This window comes from Canis lupus, chromosome 36 (genome assembly GCF_048164855.1).
Source record: "Canis lupus baileyi chromosome 36, mCanLup2.hap1, whole genome shotgun sequence".
Lineage (NCBI taxonomy): Eukaryota > Metazoa > Chordata > Mammalia > Carnivora > Canidae > Canis > Canis lupus.
This window is the reverse complement of record NC_132873.1, coordinates 13,934,557-13,949,546: the sequence shown is the minus strand read 5'-3', so window position 1 is coordinate 13,949,546 and position 14,990 is coordinate 13,934,557. Positions and strand designations below refer to the sequence as shown.

General features: G+C 38.2%; 1 pseudogene; it reads left to right on the top strand.

Moving 5' to 3' along the window:
- The first annotated feature begins 755 nt into the window (after positions 1-755).
- LOC140625833 (E2F-associated phosphoprotein pseudogene) lies at positions 756-1,687 on the top strand (annotated as a pseudogene).
- The last annotated feature ends 13,303 nt before the right edge of the window (positions 1,688-14,990 follow it).

Sequence of the window (14,990 nt, the reverse complement as noted above, 5' to 3'; positions counted from 1 at the left end):
AAGCTGCAGCAGAGAGAATGCCTTTTATCATCCACACAGAAACCTCTCCCATAAAGGCCGTAGAAACCATTTGCAAATATAAATATGAATAGAACTGTACTTATTTTTGAAGTTTATAGCACCCATTAATAGCAGTAAATCATATAAAGGCAATTCGCTTTCCAATTCCATTTGCAAAAAAAATGCAAAATGCATATTATACAAATAAGTGATAGGTACATAAAATGCCATTTGTGTCAGCATGCTGAAAAGGATAATGCAAATCTAATTCAATTGTAAAGCACTACAAAAGAGATGTCAAACAGAAGCATTGCATCACAAATATCTAATATTTTTCAAAGCATGGATTACATCTGTAATGAAAGTATAATGGAGAGAAATTCTGATAGGAAAGGGGTGGGTATATGATAACTCAAAATAATAAACCTAAAGTTATTAGTTCTATTTTACAGCTGCTAAGTTATTTTTAAAGATATGAAATGGTAATACATCTAAATAGTTACATTTTATATAATTCCAAAGAAAAGGAAGAAAACACAAACAAAATCCAGGAAGAAAAATTGGCAAATGCAGATTATTAAGTTTTCTTTTTTTTTAATTTATTTTTTTTATTATTATTTTATTTATTTATTTATTTTTTTATTTTATTTTTTTTATTTTATTTTTTTAGATTATTAAGTTTTCTAACCATTAAGAAGTGCCATTAAATCAGTAATAGTTCAAGTAAGAATTAAAAACAAAGCCAGGGTTCTAGCCCGGGTACCTATGGTGTAAACAGATGCTGTGTGGACGCTTGTAGTCGGCGTCCGAGGGTGTAGGTCACCATGAGCCGGCTCCAGGATGAGTATGACCCCTACGCAGTGGAAGAGCCTAGCGACCACCTGCTTTGAGCAGTTCTGAAGATGAAATGGATGTGTTTTTACATGGAACTCCTGACCAAAAAAGAAAACTCATCAGAGAATGTCTTACTGAAGAAAGTGAATCATCTAGTGAAGATGAATTTGAAAAAGAAATGGAAGCTGAATTAAATTCCACCATAAAAACAATGGAGGACAAGTTATCCTCTCTGGAAACAGGGTCTTCCTCAGGAACTGGAAAAGTTGGAACAGCTCTGACAAAGTACTATGATGGTATATATTTTGATTCTGATTCTGAAGATGAAGACAAAACAGCACAGGTAACCAAGAAGGAAAAGAAAAAACGACACAGGATTCCAACAAATGATGAGTTATTATATGATCCTGAAAAAGATAACAGAGATCAGGCCTGGGTTGATGCACAAAGAAGAGGCTACCATGGTTTTGGAATACAGAGACCATATCAACAACGGCCTGTTCCAAATAGTGATGCTGTCTTGAATTGCCCTGCCTGCATGACCACACCATGTCTTGATTGCCAAAGGCATGAATCATACAAAACTCAGTATAGAGCAATGTTTGTGATGAATTGTTCTGTCAACAAAGAGGAGGTTCTAAGATACAAAAATCTCAGAGAACAGGAAGAAAAGGTGAGGCCATAAGAAGATGAGGTCTAACCACGAAGACACTGCAGAGCAGACAGAGGCACAAGCGGAAGAAATCTATCACCCGGTCATGTGCACCGAATGTTCCACGGAAGTGGCCGTCTATGACAAGGACGAAGTCTTTCATTTTTTCAACGTTTTAGCAAGTCATTCTTGAATAGTTCAGTTGGCATTTTTGGCCCAATACAATATATAAGGCAAACATGGACAGTTATTACCCTCTTGCCTATTCATATCAAGTAACATTCTGAGGACACAGTGTTTATCTTTTTGAAAGAGAATGGTTGTCAGCCTTCATCCCTCCGCCCCCTTTAAAAAATTTTTCCCCAGCTCTGATGGGACTGATAATTCATTCCCTCTTTGATGGGCATTTGGAAACTAAGGGGCTTTTCATGTATTAAAGCTCTTTAGAATTAAAATGTTCTGCAGTTATAAGTAAAACAAAAACAAAAACAAACAAAAGCAAAAACAAACAAAAAACAAAACCAAGCAAAAAACACTTGTATCTAGCAGAAGTTATCCATGACCTAGGATTTATAAAAATATAAGCAAACTAAAAATGTCAGTGAGAGTCTACATATATCCCTATCTTTCTTCTTTGTACTACTGATGCTGGCTGGTATCCTTTGGAGCAGGATCCTTATGTCAAAGATATGGGTGAGAAATATTAAACATCCTGTGAAATAGATAAAAAATATATACTGGGTGAATAGTGCTTTTTTATATTTTAATACCAGACTAGCACATACAAAACAATCCTCTCCAAATATTTTATCTGTTTTCAGGAAAAGAAATAGAAATGCAGACTACGTAATAAAGTCTATTTAGTGAAAATAATAAGCAGACAAATAAAAAAAGCAAGACATCTGTCATCAAGATAGGTAGAAAAAACAAATACTTATTATAAGGATTCCAAAGACACTGTGACAGAGAACATTTTATAATAGATTTTGACACGTTAGTTGAGAGTTCTGGCAGTAATTAGCAGTAGGATTTTAGATGACTCAAATAAACTTTCTAACTTCTCTCTCTACAAAGTGAGGGAATTGTTTCAAAATCATTTTCAAATTTTAACACTCTACTATTTTACAAGGTAAAGGAAAATTCAAAAATAAACATTTCAAATGGCTTTATGGGCCTTTTTTGGTAGGAAATGTGGTTTAAAAAATCAACTTCATTAGACTGCATTTTTAAAGAATATATCTGATGTTAATGGATAAAAATTTATTAGTCACTCTGAAATAGATCATGTAACAAAGTACTATTATTCTTTGGAAAAAAATATTTCAAAAGCCTGTTATCCTCTTAGTAAGTGTCATGACAAACTATCTACTCTTAAAGACCAATAAAATTAATCAGCAGTCATGATAAAAAATTTACACATGGAAAATATTTCCCATATTTCCCCTCCCAAATTACAGCATAGTAAATATTTAATTTCTGAAATGATTTGCAAGTAGCATCTTGCTTTTATTTTAACTTTTTTCCTTTACCAGGAAAGGATGTACCTCATCTATCTGACCTGGTATTAAATAATCATTGTTAGTAAGTTTTAATGTAATATAAAATAAAAGTCAGAAAAGAAGTTAAAATGTTATATTTTATAATATTAAGATTCAAAGGAAAGTGACTTTGCTATAAGGAATATAAAGGAGATGATAATGGAAAATATATTCTAAGATAGTTTTTCCATTAAATAGCATCTGAGTCCTTGGCCAATATGGTCTTCTCAGTCCTAGATGCTGCACTTAACCATTTACTCTCAGAATTGAACAAAAGAGTACCAACAGGTGGCCAAGAGGATCACCTGGATACCAAACTTATTTCTTGGGTCTGCATTATGTAATAGCACCCCTGCTTCCTCCTGAGAAGGCCAAGACTGTGGTTCCTGCCTGCCGGCCCATGGACATATGGACTCAAGGAATAACCTTAGTTGACAGTCCAACAATACACTTGTTGTAAACCCTGGTATAAGTTTTAATCTTTTGGAAGTCAGGACAGCTAACCCTAGAGCCCAGCACTGTGGTGACAATAACCACAAGTAGGCCTTTGGGAAGGATGATAAGTGGGAGCATTTCTACTTCCATCCCTGAGGACCCAGACACCATGGCACACAGACAAACCATCCATACTGTGTCCTACCCAAGTTCCTGACCCACAGAATCCATGTGCATAATGATGGCTGCTTTACATGACTGGGATGGCTTATTATGACAGCAGTAGTGGTACTGGTTTTAGTATTAAGATTAGGGTGCTAAGATAATGAAAACCTAAAATATGTGGCACTGTTCTGGGACTGGGGAGAAGCTGAAAAAGCCTTAAGGAGATTGTTAGTCAAAATTGGACAAAAAAAAAAAAAAAAAAAAAAAAAAGACACTTGTTATACAGAGGCAAAAATTTAGCAAAACTATTTCCCACAATTACATGGTAAATAGAAAGTCTACCTGGCAAATATGTGACCTGGCCAAGATTACCAAGCAGCGCTGAAAATACACATGGCCATCAGCTGCTAAGTAGAAAATGAGAGGAGCTAAAGGAGTAAAAGAGCCAGTACTTATGGGGTATGAAAATAAAGCTGCTTCTCATTCTCACAATTGGATGAATCTTGGGCACATTGTGAGAAAATATGTGTATTTCTATGCACAGGAGAAGTGAATTGTGTGCCCATAGTAAAGACTACAGTAGGTATCTCCAAAAGATGGCCACATGAATCTGTATTTCACCCAGGTTCTGTGGGACCATGACACTTCTCCTATGAAGGGCTGGTTTGTGTGCCATCATCTGGAATCTACTGGACTTTTGTGACTTCCTTGGCCCATAGTAGAGGGGAAAGGTGAGAACACTACGTGATCTCCAGGGGTCTATCTTACAATGTCATGCCTCCAGGTTTGCTTTTTGAGAAGACTTGCTCTTAGCAACCACTCATACTGTGAGGAAGTCCAGGCTAGCCATTCAGAGAGACCATAGAGGAAAGTCACAGGTGGATGCTCCATTTGAAAGCCCTCCTGAGATCCAAGATTCAGTCGACATTAACACCTTCACATGCGAGTGAAAACACCACTATATCCTTCCCATCACCATCTGTCCAGTTATCTCAGCTTTTGAGTCTCCCCAGCTAAGGCTCTAGAGACATGTTCTTGCTGTGTGCTATTCTTATCTCTAAGCATAGAATTGTGAGTATAATGAAAGTATTGTTTTATAGCACTAAACCTGGAGTGGTCTGTTTGCAATAGATAAATGATAAACTGAAATATTTTGAAAAATGAATCAAACACTTTGTTTAAATTTTTTCCTTATATGTTTAATTTTAAAAGATTTCGCTTCTGGCTTCTTATAAATACAGAGGTTTTCTTAAAAATCTGAGATATGACCAACACAATGGTCATGTATTCTAAAATACATGAGCATATTTTTCTTTAGCAAAAGAGAAAATTTTGCATTTTCCTTCATGAACTTTGATTTCTCTTATATTTCCCTTACACATATTACACTAATATCACAGAAGTATTTTCAACAACTTACTTTTGACAGCATTTTGGAGCATTTAAAATCTGGGGGGTTGAAGGGGATCCCTGGGTGGCTCAATGGTTTAGCTCCTGCCTTTGGCTCAGGGCGTGATCCTGGAGTCCCAGGATCGAGTCCCGCATCAGGCTCCCTGCATGGAGCTTGCTTCTCCCTCTGCCTATGTCTCTGCCTCTCTCTCTCTGTGTCTTTCATGAATAAATAAATAATAAAATCTTTAAAATAAAATAAAATCTGGGGGGGTAGATACTTTGTGAAGTAGGATTAAACTTTACCTACTGAACTTTCAACTTTTAAACCACTGAAAGTTTTTGGTTATTTGATTACCTGTGAAGCTCATTCCTACTGTAATTAGGTGCAGGAGCAATGTCTTACCATATGAATCATAGATCCAACTCAAATATTGCTACAAATCTTAGGTAAACGCCATGTACAGTTTATACAAGTAACTTATTAATTCATTCTTTACAATGCTGCAACTTTTCAGAGCAAAGAATAGGGATAAAAAGAAATCTTCCATAATCAAATTCTAGTTCACTACCAGGTAGGTCAAGGCAAGCGACATCACAAATGGAATAATCTTATACGTCAAATTCAGTAATTTACAAAGAATTTTGCATACCTCCTTAATGTTTTATCAACAATACATAAGCATAATAATGTAGAACTCCAAAAAAAAAACCAAATTGTTATGATCAAACACAGTAAATAATAGATATATTGTTATTTTCCAAACACATTATTTTGCATACTCTATAGGAGAAAGGATGCTCAGTGGGAAGGCGGGACCTTTATAGTTAGAAAATTTGGAAATAAAATCCTCTGAGGAGGGGTGCCTGAGTGGCTCAGTGGTTGAGCATCTGCCTTTGGCTCAGGTCATGATCCTGGGGTCCTGGGATCAAGTCCCACATCAGCTCCCTCACAGGGAGCCTGCTTTTCTCTCTGCCTGTGTCCCTGCCTCTCTCTCTGTGTTTCTCATGAATAAATAAAATCTTAAAAAAAAATCCTTGGAGGAAAGTAACTATATCAGTGAGAGCTCTTTTGATTGGAGAATATATACATATATTTGGAGAACATATATGTATATATGTCACATCTTCTAGAGAATAATAAAAAATCCAAGCCAAACCACTGCCCCAAACAAAACATTGCTATTTGACATACAGCATGAGTCTGGTCCTGTAGTGGCATTGAGCTAATGTGCTTCAGTATATCAAGAGGAAGATGTCCCCTTCCTCCATTGTTGGTTTTCAATCCTAGACAGACAGAAGAGCGTGAGGCTGTTTGGGGCTATGAGAGAACAGGGACACGCAATGATACTCAGTGGGCAGAGCACAGGTCATATGAAAATCTCATAATGCTGAGGACAGAGACTCATAATGAAAAATTGTGATATATAAATTTAATCCAAGTAAGATACTGAGAGCAATGCCTGCCATAGAGAAAATAATCAGTGACAATTAGATATTTCTATTATTTCTATTTGTACTGTCGTCATCTTCATCACCATCATCATCCCCATTTCACAAATATGGGAAACATGACATAATGATCTGTTCATGTATCACATGTATGCATCTCTTTCCCATTCCATTGCTAGACTTTCTAACAAGTAAGTTCATTTTTCGTTGTTCTTACATGAATCTCTATGGTGCCTAGTGCAGTTCCCTGAACTAAATAAGTCAGTATATCCCTACCTGATCTAATTACCCATCAGGACCCTTTTTATGTAGTTGTACTCTAGATTTCTCACACCAATGTTGCCTTTACCCATTTTACATTTACGTTATGCTATAAACGCTGGATAGAGTGGTCTTTGCAAGATGAGGTCCAGAGGACACTGCTGTAACAACCTGGCTTACCTAGTCTCCAATCTGTACTTGTTTGGGATTTGGAAATTGTGGAGGACCAGGAATGCAGAAAAGATATTTTATCACAACCTGACTCCTCCACTTCCAGAAAAGTCAAGAGCAATGAATTGATGAATTATAAGATCCATGTCCATCACACATTGCATTTTCAAGAACTTGCATGAATTTGAAGGGGAAGCACCCTTTATAACAACGGAGTTGAGTTTTATTCTTGTTGAATGGGAGACAAAGTCATTAAGTGTGTATTTAAAAAAAAAGAAATTGAAAGTAAATTTTAAAATTGATATTTTTAATAGAAACGATTCATCTATCAGAAACTAGATTTCTTTTTCTCAAATACAATAAACTGTTTGTAATATCACTTAACTTCAATGGTCTATTTGGGTTAGTAAACATTTTCAATGCTGCTTGGTCTTTTTAAAATGTAGTGTACCTTTGATCCTTACCAATATCCACTGATCCCTTTGTCCAAATCATATGGTATCCTCCAGACAATATCTTTTGTTTCCTTTACAACTGTCACGCATAGTTCAATCCCCAAGCCCTCAAATTATTTGTCTTCAGAAATGCACTGCTGTTTGTAACATTACAATATTTATGTGTGTACACATGTACGTAGCCTCCCTCGTGGGGTCTATGTCCTGGAAGCACTGTGATAAGAGCTCACAGCAGGTGGCAAACAATGATCTTGTGAAATGGGCTTTTGCTACTGAAATTTGCTGACAAAATCCCGAAGGCTGGTTGTACCAGTCAGAATGACACTAACGTTCTCCTTTGCAAGGATGGCCTTTCTGACTTAATTCATTTTACTCCCTCCCTTCCCTCAAACACACACCTCCATACTCCTGCCCTGTTTCCCGCAGATTCTTTAAATTTCTGTCTCAAATAAAAGACAAGGAGAAAGAACACAGCCAGCAGAGCAGCGCTGAAATAACCCTTAAAAAGAAGAAAGAAAAATGGATTAGATAAATTTCGGATGTTTGTTTCCGTAATTCAAAAAAAAAAAAAAAAAAAGAGGAAAAATAAAAGAGTAAAGACTAAAACTCAGAAAAGGGCAAAACTCATCCATTCGCATTTCCTACTCTCCCACTCTCCACTCCCATCAACCTTGAGTATTCTTGGATTTCAAAAATTACTTGAAAGTGACCAAGTGCTCCTCACTCCACAGCAAGCAGTGGAGAGTGGGACAGGAGGAAATGCTGCCCGTTTGTTTCACCTCAAAATCCCACTTTTATTATCTTTGCAGAGTTGCACATTGCGATCGCAGGTAGTATTAATCCTGGCCCGTGGAGGGGGACCTCCAGGAGCCCAGCACCAGCGCCCTGCTCCCTGAGGACACCCGGGGGGGGGGGGGGCAGGACTGACGCTCCGGGGCAGCTCAGCCGACCTCGGCCTGCAGCCACCGCACAGAGACCCTCCTCCCACCTCTGCCTCCGGGGGGGGGGTGGTGTAGAGAGCCCTGCACGGCACCCGAGGGGCGGCGCATCTCCTACCAGGGCGCACATTGGGAGGTCCGCGGGCGCTGAGCCTACGGCTGGACCTGGAGAACGAAGGCTCTAAGGGAAAGGGGGAAAAAAGAGTGAGACCGGGAAGAGAGGGAGAGGGAGAGGAGGAGAAGAGAAAGAAGCAGAAGGGAAGGAAAGAAAGCGAGGAGGAGGAGGATGGTGCTGCCGTCGCCGCAGCTGCAAAGGCAAGAGGAGAGCCCGCGAAGCAGGGGTGCCCTGGCCCCGCCTCCCCGCGCTCCGGCCCCGCCCCGGCCCCGCCTCCCCGCGCCCACCTGGCCCCGCCCAGGCCCCGCCAGGCCCCGCCCCGGACCCGCCTCCCCGCGCTCCAGCCCCGCCCCCGGCCCCGCCCCCCGCGCCGCCAGCCTCTGGGATGTGCCCCCGCTGCAGAGTCGGGGCGTCGGAATCGTGGCCCCTCGGCACCTGCCGCAGCCAGTCCGCTGCCGGGGGGACCGCGGCGGGGCAGCCGCCCAGAGCCTGCCAGGCCCGGCCACACGGGGCTCCAGAGAAGTTCCCCGCCGCCACCGCCAGGCCAGCGCCCTCGGTACTGAGACACCCGGCGGACCTCCTTCTCTGACTCTTCGGGGGAGATGGGCGGACCCCATAAATGCCCTCCTTTCCTTCCTTCCCCGTCACTTTTCCGTGGAAAGGGCTCAGTGGCCCTGCAGTCACAAACCTGACAACAGTTGCACCCAGAGAACTCTTGCCAATATAAAAAGTGCAATAGAAAAGTTCGTAGAACTGAAGAAATGAATTGCGTTCCCAGTTCTAATCAGCTTCGTTGATTGATCCCACCTACTGTGTGCAGGACGCTGGGGATACGTGAGTAAACGAAACAGACAAAATCACCTGCCCTTTGGGAGCTGCGGTTCTTGCGGTTCTTGCGAGCTGGGCTGTGACCCAGGGCCAAGGCGCTCAGCTTCTCTTTCTCTTTCAGTTAGAAGATAATGCCTGTCTCATACCTCACATGCCTGCATACCCCACATATTAAATGTAGGAAGATAATGACATAATAAAGACACAGAAGTTTCTGGACATTATAAAGAACTCCACAAACCTCACACATCAGACTTCACGGAGTACAATCTTAACCATTTTTAGAGTTCAAAGTCCAACTGAAAAAGTAAATAATAAGTAGTGATAGCATCTGGTACTTAGTCTCTGATCAGTTAGAAAACCTAACCAGCAAAAAGTGAAGTTCTTAAGAGTTTATTTTAAAATTTCAAGTTATTAGATTTCTCTCCTGTCCAATCGCAGAATCCGCCTGCAATTAATTGTCTGGCTTTAGCTCCCCTGAATTGAGATATCATGCTCTCTCTGTTTGTGAAAAATGACTCAAGGTGAATGGTGAACATTTTCCATAAGTAGTATCACTAATTCACAGGGTCACAGAGCTGGATTACATCATGGAATCTCCCCGGGGGGGTGGAGGGTGGGGATGTTCAAATTTAGAATTTGGCTATATTAAATATAACCCCGGTCATCTACTTTATGTTATAGGGGATGGTGTTTATGAAATTTCACGAGAGAGTTAAGACTGCAACCCCCCCCCCCTCAAATTAATTCATAAGCAACTTTCAAACTGTTACAGCTATCCTGGAAAAGGGATGAATGGACCCAGGGTTTGTCTTCTCTACGTCATCGTTGCCAAGAAGCTCTATACAACACAGTCTGAGAACGACTGTCTCACAGGAAGCACCAAATGATCGATATGATGGATGCAGATGTGCAAGGAGAAGTGTTACCTAGCGAGGTAGAAGGAATGTGTATTCATCTGAGAGGGGAGAACAATGTGCATTCACAGAAGATTTGAATACATTGCTTCTAAGGGGTATTTACAGTGATGGGATTTTAGGTATAACCTTAGATGGGGGAGATATTTTAGGACAGGAGACCTATTTTAGGGGTATTACCTAGGATAATACTGTGAAAGTGACTGCCTACTTCACCATGGAAAATTAGCTCTGACGTACCCACTGGAAATCAGTCACATTATATAGTGTTCTAAGCATCCATTTGGTGTCAGAAAAATATGAGTTTGAATTTTTAGATATTGTGTAACTGAACAATATGCTCAAAGTTATCTTTTCTAAAGTCTATTTATATAATAAAGCATACCTCATGGGATAGAATAAAACTTAATATGACTCCTGAGGAACACTAAATGTTCAAGAAATGCTGGTATTCGCTACATGAAAGTTTCTGTGATGCCAGTAAAGAGATAACTTGGGTCATCTTCAACTAAAGAATTAGAAGTTGCAGAACATGCCATTGCAGGTGGAAATTAAAAATATGTATGTGTGTCTATGTATAATAAACATGTGTATATATTAATATAATATATATACAATAAATAGATATGACACACATATATACACAGACACATGCTACGTATAGAGGTGGTTATATCTGTTAGTAGCTCAAATTTTTGTTATGGTCTCATAATTTAAGGGAAATACTCCCAAAAAAGTAGTCAAGAATTTTAAGAAACATTTTGGCAGCAGGTAAAAAATATAGTTAGTTCTGACTGTAGTATATTTCCCATTTATGAAAATGTGTTAGATAAAAAATTCTTAAAAATTCTGATTGTAATTGTTTCATTTTGATGGGATGAAGAGAAGGGGAAAGAAAGTAGTGGCCTTCCCCACAGAATATTGGTATTATTATTCCTTGGATAAAAGGAAGTAAAATCAAAATTGAATATTTCAAGTTTAAATTATCAAAGATATTTTATTCAAATATGAATAAGGAGATGTGGCTGGCAAATGTTTTGATCCTTCAAACAAGATAATGTAGTTGTGACAGTAGTTCTCTGCTTACAGGGACTCAAGGGAGCTAATAAGGGACAAGTTTTTTTTTTTTTCTTTTTTTTTAAGGGACAAGTTTCCATTTGTGATATTACCTTGGGGAAATATTTGTACTTCTGATGGACAGATGTGAGTGTGTAGGAGTGGGCCCCCTAACTGGGGAAATGGTGGGCTTCTGTGAAACAAAGTGTGCGCCTATGCAGACAATGCTTTAACAACTAATTGGACCTTCTCTGTGATTCCCTTGAGATATCCACATCATAATGTAAGGACATCATTGATATCTCATCTGTCTCCAGCCATAATTACCTTGAGAGAGGAATATCTGAGCCCAACAAATATCTGTACCTCAGGAGAAACAACTAAGACAAAGGGTGCTTTCGCTTCTTCCTTGTCTACAGCACCTCATAGGAATCCATTTCTCCCTTTAAATTTTGTGTTGAGATACTCAAGTCTACTGAACCAAGCAGTGGTTAGCATTAATAGTTCCCTGAAACTATTAATGTATTATTTTGTTCATCAAGACCAAATTTTCTAAACCAGGAACTTAAGAGTGCCAGAGGCCCAATTATTGATGCTTAGTAAATGGATTCTAGCCTTCTGTTATGAATGCTTTAGTCCATAAAGTGGTGTTTATATTATTCTTATCCCTGAGCTTCAATGTGATACCAACTCAAGAGGACATATTAAATAGGAATTGGAAAAAGAGATTGTCATCTTAGTACCTTTTATAACTTATGCAATCTTACACATTTATACCTTGCTATACATTCTTTTAAAAATAATTTGAATTTCTGAAGTGTTGTGATTGAGAACAACTTGTTTTCACTAAAGAATTGAACTTTAAAACCTAAAAGTGAAAAAAGAGATTCCAATCCACTCTAGTCTCTCTCAATTATATTAAAAGATTGAATTAAAAAAAATAAATGATTGAATTAAAGACAATATTTTTTACATTTTATCAAAGATGTAACTATCAATTATTTGAGCATGGTATTACACTAAGTTAAGTTCTTCCTGAATGGTTTAAGGGTGTAAACTTAGAACAAATAGTAGATAAGCCATAGTTATCCACTGCACAGCATAATGAATATAGGCAACTATATTGTACTACAATTTTGTAATGTGATAAGTATTACTGAAATGACAATCATATTACAATATCTAAATGTATCAAAGGAACGTGCTGTACACCTGAAATTTATACAATATTATATGTCAAATATATTAAATAAAAAATTCTTCCTAAATGTCAGTGCAAAAAGTATTATAGGTTTTGGAGTAAAACACCAAAAAGTAGGCACCAAAGATGAAAAGAATATTGTTTGAGATACTCCATTAAAAATTGTCACCCTATTGTTTTGATTTCTACCTCTGCATTTGAAGAGATATTTTTCATTTATTCTTGCCCTTGAATATAAGTATTCTCTTTCAAGTAAGTAATCTATTTGTTACTCCATTAGCTAGACTGTCTTAAAAGAATCAAAATGTTCTTGCAGCAATCCTTTTGAGCTAATGGAAGAAGCAAATATTTCTTATGCTTCCCCTCAAAGAGCCACATATATTTGCTACAATTAGAATAGTAACTAAACATTTTTGAAGTTATTTTGAGAGATGACTTCCAAATGTCATACATTTTATTTGGTTAACTTTATTAAAATTTTAATTAGTGGAAAACCTTTGGTATATGGAATTTTTAGCAATCCATTAGGTCATCCATATTTAAACAAACCAAATCCATTTTCTTTGCACCGAAATTGGTTTCTCTCAACTAATTGCCTGCCAATTTAAGTAATGACATCTCTCATAAATGATGTCAAATCACTTCCTGACAGATAAATCATTATGCTGTTTGTACAAATTCTCTAGACTTGTTGATGGTTTTAAACTCATGTTTTTGCCTAATTAGGTCATTATGTTAGAAAGTCTCTTGAGAAGTTACTTCCTTTTATTTCTGCATTCATTTGGCCACTTAATAAGACATTTACTTAAAATAAATGTATCTTGTATTTTTATCATTCTTATTAAAATAAACCTAATTTCACAACCCCAAAACTTGGCACAAACAATGTTTACAACCCATGACTATAAAGAAATAGAGTTCTGGCTCAAGATGGTGACATAAGAAGATTCTGAACTCACCACCTCCACAGAACATGCCAAATTACATCTATTAATACAACAATTCCTCTTGAAAAAGAACTGAGGGCTGACTAAAAGCTACTGAACAACCAAAGAAAGAACAGAAAGAAAACAGCAAGAGATATAGAAACAACCGTCACCAACACTACAAATGGCATGGGAAGGGATAGTACTCAGGGACCGGGAATAGATTCCTCTCTCCTAGGGCACAGAAAAAATGCTATGGTTTAAAAGAACAATTAGTATATAAAAGAGACAACACTGGAATTCTACCAAGTGGTACAGGGGGTGCAGGAAAACTCTCTAGGTCAGAGGGATTGGAGAATGGATTACTTTCCCATCCCACCTTGGAAGCCTGGACTGGAAAAGATTCAGACACTATGGTGGGTGGGTCTGGGCTTGCAGGCTTGTGTCTCCACTGAACTCAGGGTAAACAGCCCAGATAAGAGCAGGGTCTAGGTGCCATAATTAGTGGATCCCCGTGGACAATGGGTCAGATCATCACAGGAAGCTTATGACCTTAACAAACCCAAGATATGCAAGCCCATAACAGCCGTGATCTCACTGGGATACATGGTTTAAAAGGGCCTGGGAACTGTGGGAACATTCTCTCTCTCACGCCTTAGAAGCCCCAACCAGAGGAGAGTCTGGAACCATAAAGGATGAGGTTGGACTCTATGACTGGATGATCTCAACATTAATAATAGGCTGGTATTGATGCCATAACTTATGGGTCTAGTCATCACAGGGAGCTTTCCACCTCAGTAAGTCTAAAGTGCTCAAGACCACATACCAGCTTCCCTGCAGTGCTGGGGCACAGAAAACAAACTGCAGTTTTGTGCTGTTGTTGTTTTAATTTTAACTTTCTGATTAAACTTTTAAAAAATTGTCTTGTTTTGCTTTGTTTTTATTTTTTCTTTTTAGTTTGTTCTTTTTTTGTTGTCTTCTTCCTTTTATTCTTTGTAAATTTTACCTTTCTTCTTATATTTTATTGCTTTTTTCTTTTATTGTTATCATTTTCTAATTATTTCTGTAATAATCCACAATTTAAATGAGTAACTAGCATATACAGCCACAGCTTAGCCAGCCTGCAATTGTCACCAAGCACACACAATCTGCATAGGGGATACCATACACAAAACCACTCCTTCAAGTTTAGGAGAAGTAACCATATTGCCTAATCCACAGAAACAAACGCAGGATGTTAAGCAAAATGAGGGATGGAGGAATAAGCTCCAAAAGAAAGAAACTTCAGAAAAAGAGAAAGGGAAAAAAGCCTCAGAAAAAGAACTAAATGAGCAGAGACAAGCAATTATGCCTGAGAAAGAATTTTATTAATGATAATAAAGATACCCACTGAACTGGGGAAAAGAGTGGAATAATTCAGTGAGACTTTCAATAAAGAGATAGAAAATATTAAAAAGAACCAATTAGAGCTGAAGAATACAATGACAAATAAAAAAACAGTAGGGGGAATCAACAGTAGATTAGAGGATGCAGAAGATAGAATCAGCAATGTGGAAGATAGGGTAATGGAAAGCACATAAGCTGAACAGTAAAAGAGAAAATAATTTTTTTAAATGAGGGTAGATTAAGAGATCTCTTGGATAAAATCAAGCAAACA